Below are 24096 nucleotides of genomic sequence, written 5' to 3'. Positions count from 1 at the left end.
TCACTCTGTTGCCCAGGCTAGAGTGCCATGTGTTAGCCTAGCTCACAGCAACCTCAAACTCCTGGGCTCAAGCGATCCTTCTGCCTCAGCCTCCCTGGTGGCTGGGGCTACAGGCATGAGCCACCATGCCCGGCTAATTTTTTCTATATGTATTTTTAGTTGTCCAGCTAATTTCTTTCTATTTTTTTAGTAGAGACAGCGTTTCGCTCTTTCTCAGGCTGGTCTTGAACTCCTGACCTCAAGCGATCCACCTGCCTCGGCCTCTCAAGCACTAGAATTACAGGCGTGAGCCACCATGCCTGGCCTTCAGCATTGTTTTTAAGCTGCTGATTTGGGCCATACATTTAGACAGGTTTTGTTTCCTGGCTGTGTTGCTGTTGTTTCTTCCTAGAGAATAGCGGATGGATCCTAATACTTGGAATTAGGTTGGAGTTAGCGGTTGCCTAAAGGACTAGCCAAAAAGACTGGCATTTGGAAGATGCATTTTAGCATCAATTTAGGAAGAAAGGTGGGTTCAAACAGCTGAGAGGTGAACAGATGGCAGTGCATGCTGGGAGTCCCTGGCAAAAAATCAGTCACTGGAAGGGGTAGTTGAATGAAATGGTTCTGTGTCCAGGTTGGGGGAGGAACAGGAAGCTGAAACTAGATTTGGCAGCTTCTAATATAAAATTTATTAAAGAGGAATGAATTTGATTATAAATAAATAACAATTTATTTCTCATATCTCTGCTCAATTTCCTCAGAGACTTTTCCTATATGAGCTGAGCCTCTTAAATCACTATTCTCAGGGAGTAGGAAATTCAAATATGACAGTGGGGTTTCAACTGTTCCATGTCAATAAGCTTTGAAAAGATGGCAGGAATCTAAGAAAAATATCCAAACATAGGAAAGATTCATTCCTTTCCAGTTATGACAAAAAATCACAGAAAACAATGTTGCATAAGCATGGCGTTAATGAAAGGTTAAGATCTTGGTCTGTCAATTAAGAAAACCTGAGCCTCTGGACAGATCTAGAAAGAGCTACTGGAAGCTGTTGCCCCTGTGATAAAGGCTTCTTCTGCCAGATAACACGTGCTATTGAAAGGCAATCTTTGCCACTTGACTGGTCACGCTAATCACACCTCTGACAAGGACACTTTAGAGGTAGCCACTGCTTCTGAACCAAGCCAGTTTCAAATACCCTTCCTTGCCCAGCAACAGACTGCACTTCCTTACTCACTTTGGGGCTCGTCCCCAAAAGCTGTCTAGTAAGCCTTCTAGCAGATACCAGAGATGATTCAAATTCAGTTTGCACCATGCTTCGGGAATCAGCTGAAGCAAACAGTTTAACGATGACACATGCACATTTCAACTAGCCAAGATCCTCTACCGAGGTTTTAAAACAGCAGCTCTATTTTCAAGCAAAAGACAAATGTGTCTACTGCTTTTCTCTGGGGTCAAAAGGTTGATGTGCCCAAGGAGAAAACTACCATATTTGTCACCCATCTCCCTATCCCAAGCAGGACACCTGACAGCTAATTGACAAAGGAGGGAAACTGAATTTGTGGGACAGGATATGCTAATGGAAGTGACCTCCAACCAAATCTTCTGTTATTTACCAATCACACTTCCCGAAAGCAGGCCACTGCACCAGAAAAAAATAATAATCATATTTAACATTTATGGAATGATCATTGTATGTCAGGCCTTGTTAATAACCAAATGCATCACTTCACATTTTCCTCAAAATAACTTTATGAGGTAGGGACAATTATTATCTCTATTTTACAGATAAGGATAATGGAGACAGAATGTTAAGTACCTTGCTCAGGGTCACACACACACATCCAGAAACACATCTACTAAGTCAGAGAGCTGGATTTGAACACCAAGAATGGATCCAGAAGATTAGCAATCTCAAGAAACACCAAACTTACTCTACTCTGACAACATTGGAGACTGCTATGGTGGATCAAATTCATGCTGGTGAGAAGTACATGATCTTTGAGTCAAAATTAAATGCAAGACTGGCTAATTCTCTGTTTTGGGGGACTGTCCTGTGCACTGTCACATGCTTACCGGCATATCTGGCCTTATTCACTAGATGCCTCATGCCTTGGGTTGTAACCATCACAAATTTCTCCAGACATTGCCAAATGCCTTCTGGGGAGCACTGAGGTAGGGGGCAAAATCACCCTCAGTTGAGAATCACTGGCTTAATGTACTAAAACTCATCATCCCATAGCATAGCATAGTTTTTCTAAGTCCAGTGTAATTTTGGTATCATTTCTCAAAGTTATTTGCAGAGGTTGCTCAAATACTTTTATTCAGCATTTCCATGGGACTGTGGATGCAGATGCCCCTAACAATGAGATCATTCTAGAAGCAAGTAGACATTGGGAAGGGACATAAAATAGCAAAGATGACAAAAGAAGACACAATGTAAATTATGATTCTGCATAATCGACCTCTTTCTCCTTAGGTTGGGACCATGCTGCCTAGGAGCCTTTGTACTTTCCTAGATTTGAAACACCTAGCTGACTGGAGGGCCCTCTTGGTGACGTCAGATCTTTGGTCATGATTCCTAGAAGCTTTTGAGGCTAAGGAGGAAAGGATGGAAGCCGTCCTCATCTGCTACTTACATTTTTGCACGTGGTGTTCCCTCCATTTGGAATGCTCCACCTCTACCTTCCCTTCATTTCTTTCAGTCATAAACCCCAGGTCTAATTCCTTGGTAAAACATTACCATCAGAAATCATCACATTTGTTTATTGGTTTATCTACTGTATGTCTGTCTTCACCACTCCCCACCCACCACTAGACTGTAAGCTCCATGGAGCAGAGACCTATACCCCTATCCCTAATGCCTAGAAAAAAAACATGCCTGATACATAGTGGGCAGTTTTCAACAAATATGTGTTGAATTAATTCACTAATTCTGCAAGCTACCTTATTCTATTCAAATGTTTTGCCTGTCTCTTTATGAACTACAGACAAACCATTCATGAAATGATCTTTATGGGGCAGTCAGGACATGAGTCAAAAGGAAGAATCTTAAGAGTTGAGTCGCCGACGTCATGTTATTGTATGTCTGGAGGGAGTGGTTTAGGCATTCCAGTGACACCAGAAAATACTTTCAGACAAATCCTTGTCTGTCTGCCAAGATCTCCTTATCCTAGTGTGGGAACACTAGTCTCTACGTGACTCAGCAACTCCTTGCTCCTACTGTGCACTCCGCCCTTGTTATTCCTTCTCGTGAGTAGATCCTTGGGACTTCTCCCAATTGATTCTGTGCTCACACTCCATTGCTTTTTCCTCTCTTCTTTCTCATTCGTGAGCTCTCTTAGGGAATAGAAGCTTTTATGTGGGATGAGGAAAAACACAAATGTAATAGAAAAAGAAACTGTGAAAATAAAAAAAAAATGTTTTTCACGAAACTATGAAATGACTATAGGTTGATTCATCAGTAGAAACACATGGAAACAATCATCCCCAAATTCAACAGTTATGAAACCTGAAACCTCTTGAATATTTTATTCAGAATTGCATATTTGGTCTTCAGCAACTCCACATTAATTATCTGCTCAAAGACCAAGGAAACAGCTAATTTATTGATCAAAAGGTTCATAAATAGATCTTATGCTTTTTTCCTGAATTCATATTGGAGAAACAAGAAATAATCCACCTAAAAAGAGCCTTAAATACATGTTTCTGCTGCCAGAAAAATTCCAAATTAGGCTTGATGTATGTCCAAGGGCTGGAATAGAAGTGATAGCAGGAAGCAGGTTGCTGTTCTACCTTGGTCCTCTCAGCCTGCTCTAGATACGGCCATCACTGTGCAGAAGGTCTAGTCACATCTGGTAGGCAGAAACTAGACATTAACTTCGAGTTTTCTTTCCAGTTTTTATTTCTAGTGTGCTATTCCTCTCCTGGCATAATAGCCATAACAATGCCACATAGATGGACTTTACCTGGTTAATCAAAGATTCCAAAAACTACCTCCAAAGTCAGATAGTGACCATAACCAAACTCTTTTCACCTTGGTAGTACATCACTAGGACAAGAAAATTACAAGTGTCTTTGACAACTCCTTGCTCTGCAGTTTCCTGGTCAGGTTCCTAACATACTCATTCTACTTTGTCTGCCTGTCTGTCTGTCTCTGATCAAGTGAATTACTCTTGCCTCTAAGGCCTTTGGATTCCTTTGCAATCATGAGAAAACAAGCGTTGTATTCTCTGCTTCAATACCTCCATCTGAATAACTAGACTGAGAAAATAATAGAGTCTTATGGACTTAGACAAAACCATATATATTTGGTAGCTCTAATATGTTAAATATTTTTAATAGTATGCTGTTAAATTTAAACCTATATAGTCAACCAAAAGCCAAAGGTCTTACCAATTAAGCAAAAAGAAGAAAGTGTATCATTAAATTTTGGTGTAACAAACAATATGACACAGGAATGTACCACAGGGATGAGTTTTAAAGGACTGACTGAAGTATAATGGAAAGTGTCTTGGCATATGGGGAAAGATCTCTATTTCACAAAATAAACCCACCAAATTCAAAAAGATCTAGAAACAAATTTCTTTGAAGGAAAAAAATTAAAAGGAGAATGTCATTAAAGAAAAAATATTGCATCAAATACTTGTTAATTGTAGCAAAAAAGGTATTTTTCAAAACTATTGCAATAGAGGACAAACTATTGCAATGGGGAGAGAGACTGAACTCAACTCCAAATTACAGCAGAAACAGCTGGAGGTTTATAGTCAAGGAAGACAGTGTGTGGGGGGGGGTCAATACCTGAAAAATTACTAAGGATCGGAGACTCATGATAAATGACTTGGCAGGATCTTTTGCAAAAACTAAGCTCAACAGCCCAAATGAGAAGCCTAGTTGAGAAGAAAGTTCAAAGGAGCCTGACTAAAGTCTTCTCCAGGCAAGAGTCTTCGTCAGTGCTCATGTGATTGATAGAAACTAAAACTAAGATCCACTGCCCCATACAAAGTGGGAGAAAATTCTGTATGTGTGGTTTATAGAGTTTAGGGAGATAAAAAGCACTCAGTGACTGCCCACCACACAGCCTGGGGCTCCCAGAGCATCTGGAATGGGACATGACTTATTACTAGGAAGGGCATTGGGAAGCTGCCATCGAGAGCACCTGGAGGAAAGTATGTCTGAGTCACATGGGACAGCAACCATGAAGTCATGAATTCGTGGAGATTTTAATCCATCCACTCAACATTCACTCACCGAGTATTTATGGAGAGCCCACCACGTCATAAACACTGGCCTGGGTGCTTAAAATATAGCAGTGGACAGAACAGAAAAAAAATTTTTTGTTGTTCTCATGGAGCATATATTCTAGAGGGAAGGAACAAGCAATAAAAAACAATAAATAAACAAAATATGTAGCTATAAGGATGTCATAGAGAGAAATTGGTAGTATAGGGGGTGTGGTGTAACCTTAAATAGGGTGGTTTGGAAAGAAGGTGATATCTGAGTCAGGCCCTAAATGAAGTTAAGGAGTGAACCAAATGGATTATCTGTGGGAAGGGTTAATAAAGGCAATCGGCTGATTTCTGAACCAATCCTGAGTGAAGGGTACAAGCCGTGATTTTGTTGACTAATTTCGTAGGCTCCTTTCTTCCTCACCTAGCTATCTTCTACTCATCCCTCAGATTTTGACTTTAAAGATCCTCACTTTGGGAAGCATTCTCTGCTTTTTTCTTGTCTAGGTTGGAAACACTTTCCTGTATCCTCACAGCATTCTATCTCCCCTGTCAAAATAGTTATCACACTTCATGGTATAACCTGTTGAATTTTTTCCTTTCCGTGTTATTCTGTAGGGACTGAAAAGACCTCCTTGTGCCACTCAACATTCTATCTCTGACATCCAGCACGGTGCTCAGGAGGCAGCACTGTGTTAGGAATCAGACAATCTGGACTCATATCATGGCTCTTCCATTTTCTTAAATTGCCCTTGGGCAAGTTATTCAGACTCTCTGTGCCTCAGTTTCCTCATTTTTTAAATGGGAGAATAGACCTAGCAAGTGCCCGGCACTGCGTGGATGCTTGATAAGTGAATCTCACAAGCACTACTTCCTCTAGAAACAGTTCGGTCTACAGGGAGTGCTTCCTTCTGTAATTGCAAGTCCAATGAAATGAGCATGAATTTTAGACTCAGATAAAGCTGATTCATTTTGAATACTGAGTTCAATATTTTGTAATTAATAGATGGGGATAAAAATCTTCCTTTCAAAAGTTTGTGGAGGGTTAAAATAGAACATACTCAGGGGTCTGACATATAGTAGGTACTCAATGATGCTTATTCCAACATCACCATTACCCATACTCATCTATTGTTATCCTTCCTTTGTTTTGTTTTGATTTTGGTTTTGCTTTGTTTTTGTTTTTGTTTGAGACACAGTCTACCTTTGTCACCCCCACTAGAGTGCAGTGGCGTCATCATAGCTCACTGCAACCTCAAACCTCTAGGCTCGAGTGATCCTCCTGCCTCAGCCTCCCAATTATGTGGGACTATAGGCATGTGCCAACATGCCCGACTAATTTTTTCTATTTTTTTGTAGAGACAGGCTCTCACTCTTACTCAGACTAGTGTCGAACTCCTAAACTCAAGCCATCCTCCTGCCTTGGCCTCCCAGAGTGCTATGCTATCCTTCATTTGCACTTCACCCTCAAGTCTTATAAATATTCCTTGCATAGTCATTCAACCTTTCCTTCGACTCACACCCTGGCTTCCCCAGTAGATTGTAAGTTATTTGGGGTAGGACTATGTACTTTATTTCTCAGAGATTCTCGTACTGCCTTGCAAAGGACCATTCCCAGAGTAGACACTCAATATGAATTGAATGAATAATAAATAAGGGAAAGAGAGAAAGAATGAGAAGGAGAGGGGTTTTGTTAAGTCAAGGGTTATATGAATAATAGACCTAGGAATGGCTCATGAAAATCAATGTAAATGGCTCATGCAAATGAGCCAACTGAAATATATTTAGGGCTCCCTTAGGGGGAAAAAATTTTCATTTCCATCCCTAGGATAGATATTTATCTGTTCAGAATCCCTTAGATAGAGTCCTGCCTGAAGAAAGAGGTAACCTCTCAAAATCCATTCGTGATCCATTATATATATTCTCTCTTTCTCTCTCTCTCTCTCTTTTCTTTAATCTATTTATCAGTAAATTTAGACAGAGAGAAGACAGCAGTATTGCCTGAATGGTGTGCATATTTTTCCACATGGTACAAATGAAATATTCCAGGAGATAACACAGTTAGAGTTCAAAGTATTACTAAGAAAAACCAGCTACATTTTTATTAGATGAAAGACTCTCACTGCAGATAAACCAATCTGCTATTTTAATACTAAACAGGAAAACTTTGAATTATGCAAAAAAAATGCACAGCTTCTTGTTATTATAAAATGCATTACTAAAGGCCATGATGCATCATTTATAGGCTACTATTGGTAATCTGAGTGCTGAGAGATGAGGAGTTTAAATAACTATAAGGAAAAGTGGCTTGGCATATGGGGAAAGATATCTATTTCACAAAATAAGCCCATCAAATTCAAAGCAATGAATTAAGGAATTTACACAGCTACCCAACAAAAGCACAGATAAAAAAAATCTGTGGCATCTCCCATCTATTTCTTCTTAAATATTTAAATACGGTCATTTTTCTCACTCTTGGACCCAAGGACCCTTGGAGGATTTATAGACATTTTCTGAGGGGTCATAATTATGTAAAATTTTTAAATTTTTGCATATTAATGTTAATGATATATTTTTTAAAGCCTTTTACAATTTTAACAACAGAAGTGTATTAGTTCTCTATTGCTACTATAACAAATTACTATAAACTTACTGGGTTAAAACAACAAAATTTATCATCTTATAGTTCTGGAGGTCAGAAATCTGACACAGGGCTCACTAGGCTAAAATCAAGCCCCTTTCCCATTAAATTAACCCAAAATAGAAAGGAAAAACAACATAATACCACTCTGAGATACTTTTTTTACAGCTTGTTTTTAATGATGCAGTTTACCACTAGCACTAGAAGCAGCCCCCCCCCCAAAAAAAGAAGTGCATTACCAGAAAAGTGTAGTGGAACTCTCTACCCCAGAAATAGAAAGGGTGTGAGACCAGTGTTCTGGAAATATTTACTCACATTAACCGATGTTTAATGTGTCGAATGCCAAATTCTACAACTGAGTCAACATACTCTGATCTCTCATTGTGTCCTTTTATCACTTGTTCTCACATAAATAGTTGGGGTTTGCAAATCTCTGCCATTCCATTATAAATACAGCTCATTCACGTTTTGTTAAAACACTCCATGTTACTTCTTGGATTCCAATTACCCAACAGAAGGTGCATTGAATGTGTCTGGGAAATAGAGGCAATGTCTGATTGTAAAAATTTATGGCATTCCCTCCCTCCCCTCAGAGTATTTTAGACATCTAAGAAAGTTAAACCCTGGGGGGAAATATAAACAAGCTGCTTGGAATATACAATCACATATCCCATTTGTAAAAAATTATTGCCATCATCTTGCCAGGCAGTACAAAAAGCAAATATTTATCCCCATGTAAGTTGCACAAACATTCTTTTCTTCATCTCCACCAATGCCTAAATGGCTTAAATGAGAAATACATCATTTGGCATAAATATACCTAGATTCCATGTGTAAATGGTGAGATTGAATCCTGCTTTTATTAATAAATGAGGCAATAAATATTAGATGAATCAATAAGCCTCACAGAAAATGACTACACCAAAATTCTAAATATAGCACAGCAAAAAAAAAAAAAAATATATATATATATATATATATATATTTAAACAATCTTTTTTGGTGGTTGGAAAATACATTTAATTCTCTAGAAAGTAAGGGACTTCATACATACACATATACCATATACATACCTATACACATATGTACATACATACATTCATACACACAGACATAGTTCACACTGTATCTTGCATCTATAAGCACCTCATATGTTCAACAAAATTGACTATATAATACGGGCCAGATGAAACAATTAAGGATTTGAGATTGAACAGACCCATAACCTGGATTAGGATTCCAAATTTGCTCCTCACTAGCTGTTTGATTTGGGACAAAAGAGTTACCTCTCTGAGCCTCAGTTGTTTACTTCAAGTATAAATGGAGGAAACGACGCTTTCTTGTAAAATAGTTGAGAAGACTGGCTTTGTACCTGGAACATGGTAAGCGTTGGATAAATGAAAGCTGTTCGCATTAATTGTATAATTGATTAATCCATTTATTAGACATCATGCTTCTACTCTCTGCTCTGCACTGTGCCATCATGGGACCCTGGACATACCCTGATTTAATGTAGTTGGTACATATTTCGGCTCATATAATTTTTTGTTGTTGTTGCTGAATTTAATTTGTATTTGGAAGCCTCATTCTACCTGTTAGAGATACCTAAGTTCAGGTAAATCAGAACCTTTCATCTTTTCTCTGGGGCTATGCCATGATTTAGAGAATAATAAAAGTAAAATGTAAGCTCACAGTCTAGTAAAGGAGAAAAATAAATGATCTATTTTAAAGCAATATGTAAAGTACTATTGCAGTGGTATGATATTTTGAAATAATAACATCATTTCTTATTCAGAACTCCATGTTTTTGCCCCATTTCAGTATTATGGGTTCCTTTGCCAAGAGGGTATTCTAGCAAAAAGCAGAGTAAAAACTTTTGAGTTTCAAAAACCAAGCTCCAAGGGAACTCAGAGATGACAAAATGAGTTAGATGGAGGCTTCTCATATGCCTCCTCCCACCCGCCACCCATCCCACGGTCTACTAGATGATGCTTCCTTAGAGTGTGGGAAGGAGGAAGAGTAGGAATAAACAGAGAGGAAATTAGATGCAGCCAGGTCTATAAGAAGGGTCTGCGTGCAGCAGAAGGGAGAATGCCGGGACCTTTGAATAAAATGAAGAGCTCCCAGGGCAGACGAATTTATGCATTCATCCTTTGTGGATCCCTGGAGAAGCATTCAGAACCCAGCAAAGAAATAATAGCATGCTGCATCTAGGAGGATGGGGCCTTCCATGGCCTCTGTGGGTTAACAGAATGGTCTCGTGTTTCTGAAAGCAGTCCAGAAAGAGACAGGTCTTAGCACCCTGAACATTCCCATCTTCCAGCACAGCCTAGGAATATAAATTCTGTATGCCCAGGAAGGGCATCAAAGCAGGGAGTTTTGCTGAATATGAGGGCCCTTCAAAGATGGGAATGAGAGTGATATTATAGTCACCTGTCTGGACCAACAACCAAAGGACCAGGGAAGACAATGGCCTGGAGGAGACATCAAGTGGAGGCCAGCAAGGCCAGCAAAGACAGATGACGACCAAGAGCACATACCCTTTATGCCCTGCCCCATATGCTTTGGGGCTAGAGAATCCCAGAGAAATGATAGGAAGGAAAAGTATTCTGATTTACTTGAGCTTAGGTAATAAGAGGTAGAATGAGAGTTTCAAATGTAAATTAAATTAGGCAACAGAAAAACCTGTGAGCTGAAATATGTACCTATTGCACCAAGATCGAGGTATGTCCAGAGTACCATAGTTCCACAGAAGAGAGGCTGGAGGAATCAGAATGGGGAGCTTGGCTTTAGGACTGAAGGATGAACGGAGTTCTGCCGGGGAGCAGGTGTGCTCTGGACAGAGGGAAAGCCACATAATGGTACAAATGTGGGAATGGCAATTTTGGGGGCTAGCAAGTAACTTGGTATGATTGGCCTCAGGGGACAAGAGGGGAGTAGCAGGAGATGCAGGTGGTAAGGAAAACTTGGATCAGACCATGGAGACTATTATATAGAATGCCCTGGTGCTTAAGGAGGAATATTCTGGCAATTATGTATAGAGTGGTTTGGGTGGAAGGGATGAGAGATTTATACTAAAATTAGAGACCATGAGTCCAATCTAGCTCCAATAGAGAAGGAAAACAGAACAGAATAAAAGGGAAAGCAAATAAGAATGAAGCAGGGGCAGGCACAGTAATTCATGCCTGTAATCCTATCACTTTGGGAGGCCAAGACTGGAGGATTGCTTGAGGCCAGGAGTTAGAGAATGGCCTAGGCAACATAATGAGACCCCCATCTCTACAAAAAAAGTTTTTAATTAGCTGTGCATGGTGGTGCATGTCTTTAGCCTCAGTTACTTGGGAGGCGGAGGCAGGAGGACCACTTGAGTACAGGAGTTGAAGGCTACAGTGAGCTATTATTGCACCACTGCACTCCAGCCTGGGCAACAGAGAGAAACTCTGTCTCTGGAAAAAAAAAAAAAAAAAAAAAAAATGAAGCAGAAGAAAGCACTTAATACATCTAAGGAAGTAAAAAAGAACAGGCAGAAATGGATTTAAATGACATTTATTTCACTTATGGGACTTCTAGTTGTATGTCTAATTTTCATTTTTTCTCCAAACAGTAAAATTCCACAATCAGAAGTCTTATTAGAAACTCTTTTATGAAAGATATCAAATTCTAAGACAATAAAATATCTGCATTCTGATTTGGTATTTCTAGTTAGATAGTAAAATGTCCTCATTTCCAAACATTTTTAAAGAAGAGGAGCTATGTAGTCTAAGACACCAATGTGGTTAGCTTTGAAACAGTGTTTACTTTTTCCATCAAAGGCAGATTTTCAGTGAGATATAGCTCAGAAAGTAACGTACTTTGGGGCAAGTAGAAAATTTCTGAGGATTTCCTTTGTTATTACCAGAGATATTTCTTGTCTAGTTATGACTTTTCTTCTCCATTCTTGTTTAAAACTATTGCAATTTACTCTTCTTATTGCACGAGGTCATGTGGTAACAAGAGGAATTCAGTGTTTCCAAAGCAGCTGGTGAAACATGCAGAAAGATGGATCACAGAAAAACACCTTATTTGCTAATTTTAATTCCTTACCATTCCCCTAGTTACATATTGTGACTTCTCAGGTGCCTTTTAGTTTCCTGCTGTGGGAGATAGTTAAATTGCTGGAATATAAAAAGCTTTCACTTGGACAGAGAAATAAATACTTAAAAAAAATAAATACTTAAAAAACGAAATACTTAGTTCTTCAATGCCAGAAAACAAACTTTAAGAATTTTCTTGCATACTACTATGTCCAAATGCACAATCAGTAAGTAGTTCTTCCTTACATAAATACTAGGTTTAAACATTACATATTTCTTAATCATTATGTCAATGCTAAACCAACGTAGAAAGAAGTGATGGGATAGGCTGACCATCCTGCTTCTAAAGCATAGAAATCTCAAGCAGTATTTTCCCTAATGTTTTTCTTTATCATAACTGGTTTTTTTTTCTGTTACAAAAACAGTATAATCACGTGACCCAAAATAAACTGAAAAAGAGGAAAAAATGACACTTACAGGATGAGAATGGAGAGAGGCTGCCCCAGCACAGCAAGACCAGAGTGTAGCATTGAGAAGCATTTTGGTACACAGGAAAGGAGATGTTGTACAGAAGGGACATGGAACAGTGGTATACACATAGAAAAAAGGAAGTCAGAGAGATTATAGTAATCCTACGCTGCGTATGGCCAAAACTCTTCCCATGTCCTGCAAACAAGGGCAGACAGTGGAAGAGTTCACATGAGACTCAGTGGAACTGCATTATAGGGAGGCGAACTCACAGGAAGATCAGCGGTAGCAGCTTGTGTGATATTCTTTTGCTTGCCATATTATGGGATGTCATATAGCAAATTGAAAGGACTGGCTATCAGACTCCAGGAGGGAGACTCCAATTCTTGGGTGGGGTGGCTCTTTAACTAATTAGAATTAAACCCTTTCCTTACTTGATCAGGGGCATGGGAAAAAAATAGCAATATGGAATGGAAGAAGCTGGACTCCAGGACTGTCCTCTCCGCTCAGCTTTAGTGGCTTGAGGATCACTCCCAAGCCTTGCAGTTGTACTGCTCGGATGTGGCAAGATAGCAGCAGGATTGGCTACATCTATGTCCATGGATGGGGAAGCATTCACCTCCGCCTGGCATGATGACAGCTGGGGTCTAAGCCTTGGGACTTCAGTCCCAGACAATGGACCCTTACCTCTCATGCCAATATCCACTGTCTCTCCTGTCCACGCTGATGAAGACTCTGATTTTTGGCAGAGCATTTGGCTATGCAGGATAGAGACTTCATTTTCCAGATCTCCTTGCATGTAGGTGGGTCATGAGATTAAATTCTGGACCATGGAATATAGGCCAAAGTGTCACGTGGTGGCTTCCAGGAGCTTGCCTTAAAGAAGCATGTGTATGTGCTTTGCTCTCTCTTTCTTCAGCCTCCTTCAAAAACATGAACACCACTGTCTCAGACACTAAGATTGAGGCCATGCAGGGCAAAATCACAAGATGTAAAGGGAACATGGTCTCTGACACAATGGAATATTATGCCAGACTTTTCCATGAATTAAAAATAAACATGTACTTTGTTTGGGATTTTTCTCTTGCTTACATCTTAATAATTCATAGGAGCAAGTTCTATCCAGGGAAGAGAATACACCGGCCACTTTTTTGACTCAATTTCAAAGATTCAAGCTAGCTGCTCCTGGGTGGGACATTTTCCCTGCAAAGAAGTTGAACGTCTCCAGCTACTGTAACCTTTGAATATTTGCATCATAGACCAAACTTCCTTGGTCTGATCCCATATTCACGCTGCAGCTTAATTTTAATTGTAATTTGACTTTCTGTAGATCCTGTCTACCAGGAAAGCCTGTTATGACCCAAAGATGAGAGAGCCCAGGTCCCCTGACAGTTATAATTCTTACCGCATATTGGTAAATTGGTGTTCTGGTTTTTACTATAGTTTCTAGGAGCCCGTTCCAGAGAAGCTACGTCTTCCAGTAGGCTGACCAAATCAGATTTCTGCAGGTGTGTAAGCCAGTTCCTCAACTAGGAAAACTCTCTAGGATTATGGCAACCTGTAAAGTCTCTTTGGATAGCCTCCCCACCCTCCCCACTGCTCCCGCCAATTCTCCAACCTGGACTTGAGCTTTCTGTTCTAAACTTTAACAATCACAATCACAATACAATCACCTAGATTAATTAAGAATGTAAGGTACAGTCTATTGTGCTAGCGCTCATTAGCCAAGAACACATGGTACACTAAGAACATGGGGCATAAACAAGTATTCAGTGTCCTGTAATGATTTTTACATACATTTTATTTTTAGAAAATATTTTAGAGATACACAAAATTATAATGCATCAACTACACAGCAATGATTAAAAGACTATTCTAGAGTCATGTTATCCTTTAATTTAATTACTGACTACACATACCTCTTAGCAGCTATGTGACATCGGGCAAGTTCTTCAGTTTGTCTAAGCCTCAGTTTCTTCATCTGTAAAACAGGAAAAATAGTGGGAGGCTCTCCTTAGCTTCTCTTCATGATTAAATTAGTATGACATATCTAAAGCTCTGAGACCAGTGCCCGACATATAGTAAGCACTAGTAGCTGCTATTCTTTTGAGGATTGAGATGATCCATGTAAAACACTTAGTGTTCTGCCTCGCACAAATCATTAGATGTTAGCCATTACCATAATTATGAGCCAAAGTCACTCAGTACACCCTTCTCCTTGTTCAGCCAGCAAGGGGCAGGGCCGGTGGCAGCAGGGAGTAGATTCTTGCGGCTGCGGCAGCTGTGCTGGTAAACACGGCTTCAGCTGCTCCTGAGCGTCCTCCCTCAGAGCTGGCCCCTCTCTGCTAAGGGAAGGGGATTATCTTCAATGAAAGCCTTTTAGAGACTCAGGTGAGAAGCATCCCTCTCCACTTTCCTTCTCTAGTCTTCGAGAAGCAGACGCAGGGAACAGGCAGGAAAACTTGCTTGCTAACTGAAAAGCTCTGCGCAGGCTGGTACCACACAGCACAGCCCTTGCAGAGAGCCATTAGCAAGGGCTCCTTATGGTCCCCGGAAGCCTTGCCAGTGTGGTTCCTTTCCTCTCCCTTCCGTGGAGCTGAATGTTAGTCTTTTCAAGGCTCTGGCAATGAAGCCCTTTATAATATCAAAAAACTTCCACATGCAGGCACCTCTGAAAACCATAAAGCTTGCATTTTTAAAATAGGCTTTATTTTGACAGCATGTTTAGGATCCCAGCATAATTAAGTGGAAAGCACAGAGAGTTCTCCTAATCCACCTGCTCCCAAACATGCACAGCTTTCCCCACTACCAACATCCTACACCAGAGTGGTACATTTGGTATAATTGATGAAACTACATTGACACATCTTCACCCAATGTCCATAATTTACAGTTCACTCTCAGTGTCATACTTTCTGTGGATTTGGACAGATGTGCTATGTGTATCCACCTTCATGGTATCATATGGAGTAATTTTACTGCCCTAAAAATCCTCTGTGCTCTACTTATCCTTCCTTCTCACCTAACCTCTGGCAATCCACTAATCTTTTTATTGTCTCCATTGTTTTGCCTTTTCCAGATGCCATACATGTGGAACCACACAGTATGTAGCCTTTTCAAATTGGCCTCTTTCACTTGGTAGTATGTATCTAAGATTTCCTCCCTGTCTTTTCATGGCTTGATAGTTCATATGTTTTTAGCACTGAATAATAGTGCATTGTCTGGATATTCCACAGTTTATTTATTCATTCACCTACTGAAAAACATATTGGTTGCTTTCAAATTTTGGCAATTATGCATAAAGCTTCTATAAACATTTGTCTGCAGGTTTTTGTGTGGACATCAGTTTTCAATTCTGTTGGGTAAACATTAAGGAGTATGATTGTTGGATCATACAAATCATATGGTAAGAGTGTGTTTAGTTTTGTAAAAACTGCCCAACCTGTCTTCTAAAGTGGCTGTATTATTTTTCATTCCCACTAGCAATGAGTTCCTATTGCTCCACATCTACACCAGCATTTGATGTTGCTAGTGTTTTAAATTTTGTCCATTCTAATAGCCGTATAGTGTTATGCCATTGTTATTCTAATTTGAAATTCCCTAATGACATAAGATGTTGAGTATATGCTTATTTGCTATGTGTATCTTCTTTGGTGCAGTGTCTGTTCAGGTATTTTGCCTATTTTTTTCCTTGTATTGTTTGTTTTCTTATTGTTGAGTTTTAAGCATTCTTTGTATATTGTGGATAGCAGTCCTTTATCAGATATGTCTTTTGTAAATCTTTCTCCCAGCTTTCTAATTCTCTTGACAAAATTTACATTATTTACATCTATTGTAAATTTCTTTCTTTCTTTCTTTGCAGCAAGTCTATTGCTATTTTGTGAGCCATGAAAAGAACATACATTGATGGCAGAGAGACTGCAGTGGAATAAACAACACATATTGCAGACACACTCAACTCAGGAAGTCCAGAATAGTTCTCATTGGCTGGGTCTGTGCTTATTGGCTAAGAGCATATGATAACAGAGTATGGTAATAATATGTGATCATAGTATACTATAAGAGATTATGAAATATGAATTATTTTAGGAAACATTTCAAAGACAACTATCACTCTGGTAAGTCAAGTCAGCCATGTAAAATCTATGGTAAGGAGAATATTTTGGATGGGTAGGGGAGGGAGTTTCAAGGAACCCCACCTCCTCCTGGAGGACTATAATATTGCCCTTCCAAGTTGAAACAAAGGCTTCCTGGAGAAAAACAAATGGTCTTCATGGCACCCTGAAGACCTCCTAAGACTGGATATAAATTTACCTTGATTTTGTTATGAAGTCCAAGAGTGTATAAATCTCTGAATCTGTCATAGAAGAAGAATAATCTGATGTGGAAGAATAATCTTTGTGCATTGTGCTGAAGGCACAGACATTTCTGAGAGATTATGTACAGAAGTAGGTCTTGGGCTACCTAACTGCACTGTTCCTGACACATGGACATTGTACGTGGAGGTATCTTAGATGTTGCCCACATGGCGAAGTTTGAAGGAGATACCCTTTTCTCAGATATAATGCCAAGTGTCAGACATACACATCTACAAATTTAATATAAAATTCTGAGCTCTGATATGAAACATAGGGAATATATTTGTTTGTAAATGTCATTTGTTGTTGTTGGAAATAACAGCTCTCAGGAGAGCCTGAAGCTCAAGATGCTGCATGTGGGAGTGGCCATTCACTTTGGCCACTTTTCATCCGATCCACCACTAAGGAAGGGCTGTGCAATACTGAAAGTCCAAGAAATGAATCCTAAGAGGTTTCTAACTTCAAGATATCCTATGCTTGTATTTTTACAATGTCACAGAGGCCAATACAAAAGAGTGTGAAGCCTCCACTCTCCGATCCAGACATAGAAAGCATTGTAAAATATGCTCCTCAAGAAAGTCTTACAACTATGTCTCCTGGTTGGACATTGACCCAGCAGAGCTCCTGATACATAGCCTTCTTTGCCTCTCTCTTCCTATAGTTTATCAAGTAGAGGAAACAGTAAATGAGTTCAGAGCCATCTGGGATTAATCACAACAGCTTTTAAGACACTTGCAATTTAAGTCTACACTCAGTGGTTCAGGCTAGCCCTTATGCCACATATCAACCATAATAAAAACAAAATATTTCATTTTTCTTCCCTTCAACAGACTGTATTTGTAATTCTGATTTTTTTGATTTACTATTTTTAAAAATACTCTAAAATAACACACTGAGTCATAGAGTGTAAATTAGGATGCAATCTTAAAGATCATGAGTTCATCCTCTTCATTTTAGAGAAAAATAAACTGGATTCAATTGAGATGCAGTGCTTTTCCCAGCAAGTTTGTGATAGATCCAGCTCTGTCAAGAATCATATTTAAGCTAAAATAAACATGGTGTGATAGACTCTTGCTGTTTTTGCTATCCAAAAGTCCATTTACCCTTCTCTTGGTGCCTCAGTTTTCCTCGGGGGAACCCCTGCCTCCTGTCCTTCCACCAAAACAGACATGCACATGCTCTCTCAGTCTATGCCTTTCTGATAAAGTAAGTGACAAAAACATAAAACAATCAGCACATGGCATTTGCTCTGACCACAGTGATTGGTTCAGAAATAAGCCATGACTCAAACAGAGCAAAAAGAAAAGAAAAGAAGATTTTTACTGGTACTGCCGACACAAAGACCTTCATTTTAAACACAGAGTTGAAGTGTAAAATGTAAGAACCAGAGACATTATAGCTTTTCTACAGCCACAAAAGGACCTGGGTAGGAATGAAACCCACACACAAGGGAAAGCAGAGAAGAGAATGTTTTCTTAATCCCTTTATCAGCCCATGTCTGAAGCCAAACTCGAGCACTTGAGTTTTTAGATAAATTGAACAAATAAATTCCTTTTCTAACCTAGTCTCAGAAAGTCACTTTTGAACTTGCTATTCCTCTGCCTGGAACGCTCTTCCCCCCAAATAACCACAGTTAGCTCTATGCCTTCTTTAAGATCTTGATTTAAGTGAAACAGTTAAATGAAATGCTTATCAATGAAGCATTTCCTGACCATTATATTTATAATTACAACCCTCACCTTCAATATTTTCTACCCTCCTTCCTTTTCTTTCCCCCTCTGTTCAGCATCTTTCCCCCTCTTATCAGCATCCAAAACTCTATATTTTATTTACTTCCTTTCTCATCTGTCTCCCACTAGAATGTCAGGTCAATGAACTCACAGATCTTTGCCCACGTTCACTGCCATATTCCCAGTCTCTGGAAGAATCCGTGGCATAGAGTAGTCACTCAATAAAAATTGGTTGAGCAGATAAATTAATTTACCATATCTATCCACAAATGATTCTCATTTAAAGCATTTTGCTTGTATTTATGATGAGGATAGACAGTGACCACAATAACAAATATAGACAAGTACAGAAGTCCCAGAACCTGACAATGATCTCATTATCTTTCTTTCTGATCTATAGATCCTAACTCCCCACTAACAGGGTTCCCTGAAATCCCAAATACCTCAGCTTTTTCTTCTACAGCACTGGAGATTGACTTTTCCTTCTTCAAACTCTTACTGTTAGGCAGAGGAGAAGTATACTTCTACCTTTAGGAAGTCCCCCATTTTTCAACAAAACAATTAAGAAACATCCTAAGTGCTGTTTTATCAAATTCAGTAATTTGCACCTGAGCACCCACAGAGATCAGGAAAGCACCTTGTCTGACTCAAGATAGATGATCCCTCTTAGGAGTTTTCGTGCATTCTGCAACAGCAAGAAAGATAAATGGGTATATTTTCTGTTATTAAAACCTATCCCCAGTTCCTTTCTAATGGTTGAGATAAGAAAATAACCTGTAATACAGCCTGTAAGATCCCATTAATAACAACTTCCTTGGCAGTTCCAGGGTAGAGCATAACCATAGCTTTTCCTTTTCCTCCTCAAGTTCTTCCCTGTGACTTTAAATCAACACATAGTTCCCAAGAAATTCTCCAGACCCTCTTTGACAGTCCAAAGCTAATGGTGTTATATCACTTTTTGAACACTGCTTTTTGAAATAGCCCATCTATTAGTCCAAATGGAAACTTGGCAAAACAAGGCTGAAGGACAACTCATTTTGTATTGAGTAGAATTAAAAGCAATAAACCTGCAGCCTTGGTAAAACTTATGCATTTCCTTTCCTTTGTGAGAGCAAATTTAAATAAACAAAGGCCACATTTTTCCTTGAGGATTTATGTTCCCAGGCAGAGTGCAGTTGACAGGATAAACATAGATTAGTTAATCATTATTTCCTGCCATTTCCTGGTTATTATCTGCTAGAATTTATTAACAAGATTATCAAGTTAGGTGATATCATCTTCCTACACCAGCACCTGAGCATGGATTTCTACTGGTAGGTGTGGATTCCCATTGCATGCATCACACATTCCATCCCAGTCTCCCTGATTAACACCCTCACACGTTTGTGAATTGACTGGCAAAGATTAAGCTATAATCATAAGACATTTCAAATATAACCAAGATTTCAACTTTTACAAACCATTATTACTCACTCTTGTGAACAAAGACTCACATTAGTGCTTATACTTACACATAAATCTGACCATTCTCCTGATATAACTACTCTCTAGGAGCTACCACTTACTGAGGAAGAGGTAAGTGCTATGAGATTGGAGGAAAGAGAGAGGAATTCAAAATTCGGGATCTTGGACAGTTTCTGAGAGGAGATGGGGAAAGCTTTATGACCAAGGCTTTTATAAACATCGATGCATTCATCCATTAGGTATTTAGTGTGTACTCCTGTGCTGGGTACAGGGCATACAAGGGTAGACAAAGTGGTCCAAGTCTCTTTATTCACAGAGTTTGAATAAAGTGAGGGAGAGAGCCCTTAATCAAATGATCTCACAAATATGTGTGTAATTATGAGCCAGAGATATGATGGTGACCTAGTATCTGACCTAGCACAGAGATAGGAAACAGGAGTGATGGATCATGGAAGGCTTCCCTGAGAAGTGATTTAGGAGTGAGAGCTGGAGAATGAGTGACAATTATACAGTCAAGTGCAGGTGGAAGATAAGCTGGGGAGGGCACTGCTGGAAAACTGTGGTGGAAGAGGTTGTGGATGACAATCCATTTGAGAGCAGGTGCCTGTGGCTGAAGCACAGAGAGATGGAACAAAGAACAGCAGCACAAAGACTGCAGATGTGCCCAGGGATGGACAGCACACTGTCCGGGCTGGGGAATGACATGCATGGCAGGTAGGATGCAGATTAAACTGGGAATGATGACTGGGCCTTGCACATTCTGGAACAGGCAAGGAGAAATCATAGCAGGCACATCGTGACAGGGGTCAGACCTATTTAAGGACTATTGTTCTGGAAGCAACCTCTGTGGAAAGCAATATGGAGATACCTCAAAGCGATACAAGTAGATCTACCATTTGATCCAGCAATTCCACTACTGGGCATCTACCCAAAAGATCAAAAGTCACTTTATGAAAAAGACACCTGCACTCGAATGTTTATAGCAGCACAATTCACAATTGCAAAGTTGTGGAAACAACCCAAGTGCCCATCAATTCATGAGTGGATTAATAAAATGTGGTATATGTATACCATGGAGTACTATTCAGCTTTAAGAAACAACGGTGATATAGCACCTCTTGTATATTCCTGGATAGAGCTGGGACCCATTCTACTAAGTGAAGTATCTCAAGAATGGAAAAACAAGCGCCACATGTACTCACCAGCAAATTAGTATTAATGGATCAACACCTAAGTGGATATATAGGAGTAACATTTATCGGGTGTCAGGCAGGTGGGAGTGGGGAGGAGGGGATGGGTATATACAACCATAGCAAGTAAGATGTGCAACGTTTGGGGACGCGCTTGAAGCTCTTACTCGAGGGGGGAGGGAGGACATGGGCAATATATGTAACTTTAACACTTGTACCCCCATAATATGCTAAAATAAAAAATAAAAAAAGAAAAAGAAAACCCATTCCTGAAATCCCCCCCAAAAAAAGAAAAAAAAAACAAAAAACAAGCATTGGCACAGTGGGGGAGTAGCGACAGCCCTGGAAGGAAGGGATAATAATTAGAGGCAATTGTAATAGACAAGAGAGAGCAAGACTCTGAACTAGGGCAGTGGGAACTGAGAGAACTGAACGGGCATAGAAACACTGTAAAGCAGAATCAGCAAATCTGATGGCTAAATGGATATGGATGTGATGTGAGGGAGGGGAAGAGAGAGACAGAAAAGAAGAAGCTCACAGATGAATGAAAAGGTTTGAGCCTTACCATTATGAAGAGGAGTACACCAATACCAGAGTTTGGGAATAAGAAGAGTGAGAGGTTTTGTGTCACATTTGTGTCAGATCTCTGGTAATGGCATCTGGGCAAATAGCTAATTTGGATAACCTGGCATTCTTCAAAAGTTGTGTTTGGAAACAAAGATACACAAGTTCATCAATCAAAAGTATTCACCGGGTACCTACTCTGTGTCAGGCATTCTTTTATACACTGAAGATAGAATTATAAATTAGAGCAAATTTCTGCTTTTATAACATATGAATAGTATATAAAAGGTAGTCTGAAAAAAAACAAAACAAAACCCATAGGAAACCAAAGATGATGTGATTAATCCAAAAATAAACCATAAACAAGTGACATGTAAGCAAGAGATAGTTCAAAGAATTGGTCGTTATCTCGTATCAAATTCATAAAGTAAAACTTTGTGAAGGTTAAGGCTCTCCCCTTAGGAAATGCATTAAAATGCAAATTCAAATCATCGACTATCATCAAAGGGGGAGGTAGACTCTAAAAGCTCCTTGTGAATTTCATCCAAGAATTTAGAGGACACGGCAAAGGACAAGATAAATAATAGATTCTTATTCTTTGGAGAAAGAAGACATGGGGAAATCCCGCTAGTAAGGCCATTTAAACTTCTTGGCCCTTCATCAACACTCAGAGTATATAATGAATTTTAGGGGAAAAAAATAAACCATCTTTGCCATTTTTACTTCCAAATGGGTGCCAAAATTATATCATATTAGAGCAGCAGGCGTGCTTGGGCTTTCAGGATTAATCATTTTTGGAAACAAACAGATAATAGCCAACTATACTAACTAAAATTATCTTCAAAAGGATGAACAACAAAGGATCATAAAGGGCTCAAAATAAGAACAGGATCTGAAACCAAAACTAAAATAGATAAATTTGATTAATTTAAAAGCTAAAAACCAAACATGGGGAATATATACACATATCTATATATCTATACATACCAAATCAAACCAAGATGTCAAAAAAAATTAAAGGTAGGATATTAAAACTAAAATGTCTACATTATGCATTTTGTCAATGATTTATTACAAATCTGTTCTATTTAGCCAACTATGCTAAAGTTCCATGGAAGAATGAATGTGAGAGAACAGCTAACAAAATGTTGGAAAATATTTCTAATGGAGGAGAATGGAGCTTACTCAACTAGTTATCAATGCTACTTTAAATCTTCAATAATTAAAAACAGTGCATATTAGTCAAGCAGATCACAGAAATAAAACAGAGTCCAGACATAGACCCAACTATGTGAACTCAGTAAATTAAAAAGGTTCATTTCAACTCAGTTGAGAAAGGATTGATTAATGCCTACATAAATGGTGTCAGAATAATAAACAACTCATTTAGAAAAATAAAGTATGATCTCCACAGAAAAGGAACAAATTGACTCCATAGATTTGGCCCAAGACTATTTTGGTCTGGTTTTACCAGTACAAGCACATTTTTTTTCACTTTTTTTTTTTTTTTTTTTTTTTAGAGATGAAGTCTCATGCTGTTGCCCAGACTGGTCCCAAATTCCTAACTGATCTTCCTGCCTCAGCCTCTCAAGAGTCTTAACTTCCCAAAATTTCTTAAAGCAAATCCATCAGTGTTGGTAAATTATAATTTAAAAAAAATTGTTTGAGCTGGCATAGTGGGATTACATATATGTAATTACTATGTAACTATGCTCAGCTCAAACAATTTTTTTTAAATTATAATTTACCAACACTGATGGATTTGCTTTAAGAAATTTTGGGAAGTTAAGTCAATTTTATTTTAACTTGACCAATCTTCTATACAGCATAATTAAAACATTTCTAATTATCACTATTTCCATTTTATCTTCCTGAAATTATTTTCATTAAGACCAAGATTTTTTTCCATGTAAATCTTATTATGGTTTACAGCAAATTATTTTATCTTTATTAAATCTTATCAGTTAAAGCTTCTGCCACTCTTAGTTTCCTTCTATGACTGTTGTTTTTTATCAAGTCAAATACTGTAGATATAAATTTCTCAAAAAACTGCTCTTCTTTTGGAAGCAACTAGTTAATTACTTATTTTACTATGTGTAGTTGTAACTGCAGCTTTAATATATGTTGATTACAAAATGGTAGGGTCAAATATTCTATATCAGAATACTACCTCACAATTTATATACAAATAAATTCCAAGTGGATTAGAAATTGTACAATATTATAAACACAAATAACAAAATATTAGGAAAAAAATAGCATATTTTTTTTTTACAGTCTTGGAGTAGAAAAAGCCTTTTTATGCATAGCCCAATAAGTCTGAAGCCATAAAGGAAGTTTAACTGCCTTTACCCATCCCAGATGAGCTATGTCACTAGCATTTTCCAAATGTTTCATG

General features: G+C 38.7%; 1 long non-coding RNA gene across 2 annotated transcripts in view; it reads right to left on the bottom strand.

Annotated features, from left to right (window-relative positions):
• Positions 1–23419, bottom strand: part of LOC105877055 (uncharacterized) — a 51327-nt gene extending 27908 nt beyond the window's left edge. For both annotated transcript variants that reach the window (XR_012921415.1, XR_012921416.1), the window contains exon 1: positions 14312–23419. This is a non-coding gene — a long non-coding RNA (uncharacterized LOC105877055). The remainder of the gene's footprint in view (positions 1–14311) is intronic.
• Positions 23420–24096: the final 677 nt, after the last annotated feature.

This window comes from Microcebus murinus, chromosome 10 (genome assembly GCF_040939455.1).
Source record: "Microcebus murinus isolate Inina chromosome 10, M.murinus_Inina_mat1.0, whole genome shotgun sequence".
NCBI classification, from domain to species: domain Eukaryota; kingdom Metazoa; phylum Chordata; class Mammalia; order Primates; family Cheirogaleidae; genus Microcebus; species Microcebus murinus.
This window is presented reverse-complemented; position numbering and strand designations above follow the sequence as displayed.